The following is a 6,000-nucleotide window of genomic DNA, read 5'->3' as shown; positions in this document are numbered from 1 at the left end:
ATATATGACTCTTAAATGTCAACTGAAAATAATGAATGAAGATCACTTTGAAAGCTTAAACAGGCAAGACTTGACAAAGTAACATCATTTATTGAGAACCTGTCAACTGTAGACAGTCATTGTCTCTTAGTGACTTTTAATTATTGTTGCCCTCAGTTTCTTAACTACATAGTTATAATTAGTGACAATATAACTAAATTATTGAGGTTAGAATGCTAATTGTAACCTCAATAACATCAACATTATCTGAGGTTTGTTTTAAGGAGCTTGGAAAGAAAAAAAGCATCTGGACTTCTTTAAGTTTCTTGAAGACATTTCATCTCTCACCTGAGAAACTTCAGTTTTAAGAGCAATTGGTGGATTTTAAACCATATTGCAGTGGCTCCAAAGGGGGTCATTGACCTCCTATTGATCCTCTAACTAATCACACGAGCCAAGGTGTGAAAACGGGTGTGGGTCACAATCAGCCAAGGTTTTGGGTGAACCCATTGTGAGACCTTGCCCCACCCTATTATGTGATTTACTGAGAACAAATGATCAGATGTGAGTGGGCGTTAAGGCGTATGGGAAGGAATTTCAAAACTGGATTATAGATGGCAGACAGTTGGTGTCATAAACTATCCCCTCTGTTCAAAGATGGTCGTTCACAGTGGATATAGATGGCTTCTTTCACTCCTCTTCTTTCAAATCATCTGTCTTCTCTGTCCAAAATATGAACATTGGCATCCACGAAAGAGTGACCTTTGTCCTTTAGATGCAGATGGACTGCCGAGTCTTGTCCCATGGAGGTGGCTCTTCTATGTTGTGCCATGCGTTTATGAAGTGGCTGTTTGGTCTCTCCAATGTAGAGGTCTGAGCATTCCTCGCTGCGCTGTACAAGATACACTACATTTATAAGTTTGTGTTTAGAAGTTTTGTTGTTGGGATGAACCAGTTTTTGTCTGAGTGTGTGGCTGGGTCGGAAGTACACTGGGATGTCATGCTTGGAGAAGACTCTCCTGAGTTTCTCTGATAAACCTGCTACGTAAGGGATGACAATATGGTTCTGTTTGTCCTTCTGATTCTCCCTAGTTGGTGTCCGACTTTCTTCTCTGATTTGATGAAGGCCCAGTTGGGATAAACACATTTTAAGAGCTTTATTTTGTGTGTGTTCCCTCTTTTTCCCTTCTAACTTAGGGGAACATTTTCTGCCTGGTGTTGTAGGGTGGAGGATCAGCACCTCCAAATCTGAGGCCATGGTTCTCAGCCGGAAAATGGTGGAGTGCCCACTCCGGGTCGGGGATGAGTTCCTGCCCCAAGTGGAGGAGTTCAAGTATCTCGGGGTCTTGTTCATGAGTGAGAAGGGAGCCGGAGATCGACAGACGGATTGGTGCTGTGGCTGCAGTGATGCGGACGCTGAAGAGAGAGCCGAGTGTAAAAGTGAAGCTCTCAATTTACCGGTCAATCTACGTCCCTACCCTCACCTATCGCCACGAGCTGTGGGTAGTGACCGAAAGAACGAGATCGCGGATACAAGCGGCGGAAATGAGCTTCCTCCGAAGGGTGACTGGCCTCTCCCTTAGAGATAGGGTGAGAAGTTCAGCCATCCGGGAGGGGCTCAGAGTAGAGCCGCTGCTCCTCCACATCAAAAGGAGCCAGCTGAGGTGGTTTGGGCATCTGACAAGGATGCCTCCTGGGCGCCTCCTGGGTGAGGTGTTCCGGGCATGTCCCACAAGGAGGAGGCCCCGGGGCAGACCCAGGACATGCTGGAGAGATTATATCTCTTGGCTGGCCTGGGAACGCCTTGGTGTTCCCCCGGAAGGTGTGTCCAAACTTTTGACTGGTGTGTATGTATATACAGACAAACACACACACAGTTATAGATAGATTGATAGATAGAGTGCAGAAGGGGATGATCTGCAGTGTCTCCCCCTTCTGGCAATAACAGTAATTGAATGATGATACTTGACTGGATTTTATGTCTGCATTGAAAACAGGAGAGGATGCAACATGACACCCCGCCCCCCCCCCCCCCCCCCCAAAAAAAAAAAAAAAAAAAGATGCCAGCATTCATGGCATGCTGTTGTGACTTTTGAGTTCTTAGGAGTCTCAACTACAATACTTTCCTGCACTATAAAAAGATTGTTTACTTTACTCGTATACTTACTTTTTATAAAGTTTGTAATCAATAGTTATTAAGAGTTTTTTTTGTTGACTGAAAATATCCCTGTTTCCCATGAGCTACATTCACTTTTGTTAATGTCTACAAATCATTTAAACAATGTATTAATAATCATTCATATTATTTATAATATAATTTGTCATTAAATAGAAAAATGCTATGAATCTCAAAGCCATTGTGCTATAAAAAATCTCAAAGGGTTATGACATTGTGTAAAATGAGCATCTTGCAAATGAATTACACGTGTTACGGTTGCAAGCATTTTCATCATCATCCAGATGGAGGTTCAGTGTATAACCTAGATGGTTGATGGACTGTGTGACTTCATGCCTTGATACAATGTGACAGGTAATATGATTAAATTATGACACAAGACAATACAAATATTTTAACAGGGTAACTCATAATTAGATTTGTTTATTTCATTTCTTCTGTCTTTTTACATTAGAGATTTTCATTATATAAATATGTTATGTACAGGCTTTTGCGATCATACATTTTAATTTGTAAACCATTATTTGTATGGGAGAGGATCACATTGCTTTACATTTAAAGTAACACAGCAGAATATTTTAATACCTGAATGTAAAAAGGTTATGTAAAAAACCCTCCAAAAAATGGAATGTGTCACTTTATGATGTGGAAAAAGTGTTTATAAGATCTTTGAAACAACAAATATGCTAATAATTACTGTCATGGGTGGTGTAGGAAGGAAAACAACCCAAATAAAAATTAACAAGATGACAGGACCTGCATTACAGGCAAAGACAGCAAATCTGAACAAAGCTAGTTGAGAGTGAACCTGTAATTGATTAAAGGGAAAAATTTGAAGGCAGGCGAACTTTCAGATGTAAGGACTTGCAGCAGTGTCTTGAACATGTGGCATTGTGGCATTTGATTGGAGTAAGGGCCAGTGTTAATTATTAGGCTGTTACTTGATGGAAATGAATAGTGAATCTGTTGGCAGGTGTAGCTTAGTTAACAGAAAAAGTAGGACAGGTCATGGTAGACAGGTTGTGAGTGGCAGATCTGGAAAGTTCCTGAAGGTTGGAGAGAAATGAGATGTGGATGGAGACAGGGACAAAGGGGCAGACTAAGCACAATGAATAACAATGAGGTAGTCATTGTGACAACTGTACAATAGCCTTCTTATTATGCTGGACTTTTTTGATAATAAAGCAAATTTGCTCTAAATTCTAACTTCTGAGATTAAAAAGAGGGAAAGAGCTTTTGAGATATGGACTGTTTACTGAAGTCCCACTATTTCTTTGCATTGCTGAAAGTCCTCATCAGTTTTGAAAACTAATAAATGTAACACGTAACGGCAGGAATGTCAAACTCATTTTACATCACAGGCAATACCAGCCCATTTTGATCTTGTGTCGACCAGACCAATAAAACTGCATTTTCTACTAGTGTACAGAGGTTTACCTACAAATTTAATACCTGACCTATTTTATATAAAAAAAAATAATAATAAAGTGCTATTTTAACAGGGAAAAAAAATCCATCAATGGAACTCTGAGGCCTTAAATTTTAAGTAGTAAATGTTTAAAATGACTGAAATCTAACTTAATTACTTTGGTGTAGCATGAATGACCACAGGGGAGGTCATTATCAGCAGAAAAACTGTAAAACATATTAAACTACAATTAAAAGTCCAAAATTGCTGTTCTCCTTCACATTTTAAAAAATTATCCAGTAGGCCGGATTGAAGTCTTTGCAGCCCAACACTGGCTCCAGGGCCTGATATTTGACACCTGTTCTGTCCTCACTAGATGTGGGCGTGATTTAGCTTATCCAGTTTGACAGACAGTGAACAGAATGAGAAGAAGAGAATGCTTTGAACTGAGATTCTTCTTTACTTCGATCTGCATCTCCAGTTTACATGCCATGTTACTAAGGCTTCTTATACATGGTATCCCTTATCCATTTTCCTCGTCTCTCCTTTCTCTTTTCTTTTGTAAAACTAAATAAACACATAACAGATAATTACCTTCTCATTCACTGAGCATACATAATGTACTAATTGAAACTTAGTTTTCATGACAACCAGCAAAAACATAAATCTTAAGGTTGCCTAAATTAAACATAAACATCACCTTCAGTTAACTAGCTTTATTGATCATAGCAAGTTAGCAAACATATGCTAATATGCAGTCGCTAGCACACAAGTAGCTTTACAAATGAGTAATGACCACACAGCTGAAATAGTAAGTCAGTATACTCACATTACACATGCATCACAAATCAGATAGTTAAGGTTATAGTACGTAATGGAAACTTACAGGCATGCGTGGGCAAAGGTTTCACCTCCACTGAGCACTTGTAGCAAACTAGCTGGGCATAACAACTTCCCAAGTACCAACTGTGCTGTACTGTAAAACATTGTTTTAGTGTGTTCAATAAATGTTTATCTTGTTTGGCCTGAGACCTAAAGTGTGCCTTGATTTTTGGCCCTCTGTGCAATTGAGTTTGACACCCCTGCGCTAAGGTTATAACAACACAACACCGTAGTGATAGACCAATAAGACATGGTTTCCTAAAAAGGCATTGTCTATACTGCATTTTAGCTTTTACAAAGTTACAGACAAGTATTGCCTTCATCTTGAAACTAAACAAGGGACAGGGAGGGTGTGGGTGTGTTAACACATAGTTTTTATATGTCACTTATTTTTACTCGTGGAGCATTGACACTTCATGCCAAATATCTTTGGCTCAGATATAGGACTGCAACATGGCTTTGCCAGATGTTAATGCTTTCTGCCAGGATCCAGTGCAATCTATCCATTTCCAGATGGATTTCCTCATTTCATTAGCTCTTTATTTGGTCATAAGCCATCTTGAGTAACCTCTGAAGTACCATCATAGCTGATATGTTGGTGGAAATACCTATATATAGAATTCAAAGGCCCATACACATGTAAGATTATATTGTACTTTACATGTCCATTTCAAGAGAGACAGACTGAACTTTGTTGCTTTTTCCAGCTGGCTATTTCTAGTACTAATCAACATTGAACAAAATTTTATAATTAATGCCCATAAAAATCTTATGGTAGTCCATGAAATGGTAACAAAAAGACAGAAACATTGTAATTAATTTAAGAGACCTCAGTTTCATTGCCAATAAACTACTGTTTTTGCAATTTTTCACCTTTTCATTGTCTATACTATTTGGTGTGCAACAACATTACTTAGATGCGGGGTTTAAAAAAGATGACAGCAAAATTTTAACTGAAATCTATTACTTTTATAATCATGCGGCTGCCATAAAAAACAAATAAATACATACATAAAAATATCCTTCTACACTAAAAATAGTACATATTTTGTTTCTCATTGCCCAGGGAACCTAAGGCTTTCGGCAATGATATACAAGGGGTTTTGTTTTGTTGCCCAGATGTAGCTGCTTATGCTATACAGTAATGTTTTAGTTCCCATGAACCACGTTGGGTTTTGTGGTTACAGACAAAGAAGTCCTTCCACCTACAGATGAGTTAAAACTACTTGAAGAAGTCTGCAGCACAATGATCCATGGGCTTGCCACTATCTCAGATAAGCAATCCATGTTCTTTTATTGAAGCAAGAGCTTTTTTCCACTCTGTAGAGGTTTGACTCTATATTGCCAGTACAGACCTTTATGAGTAATGGCCTGTTACATTCGTGATCCCCTCTCCCCAAACCCACTCCAACCCCTCACATCTCCAATCATTCTTGTAATGGTACAGTGGGAGAGTGGTGGGATATACTTGCTTTAGGCAGTAATTACCCAGGTCTGACTGAGCTTATAGTTTTAGTTCAACATAAAGAATGCCCACCCAGGAAATTAGATTGTG

The 6,000-nt window shown here is 39.0% G+C and overlaps 1 pseudogene; it reads right to left on the bottom strand.

Annotated features, from left to right (window-relative positions):
* Positions 1-420: 420 nt before the first annotated feature.
* LOC148102803 (uncharacterized) overlaps positions 421-6,000 on the bottom strand; it is a 48,538-nt pseudogene continuing 42,958 nt past the window's right edge.

Source organism: Neolamprologus brichardi, chromosome 5, assembly GCF_056152115.1.
Source record: "Neolamprologus brichardi isolate AB-2024 chromosome 5, ASM5615211v1, whole genome shotgun sequence".
In the NCBI taxonomy this organism is placed as follows: Eukaryota; Metazoa; Chordata; class Actinopteri; order Cichliformes; family Cichlidae; genus Neolamprologus; species Neolamprologus brichardi.
The sequence above is the reverse complement of the archived record's forward strand: the minus strand, read 5'-3'. Positions and strand labels throughout refer to the sequence as shown.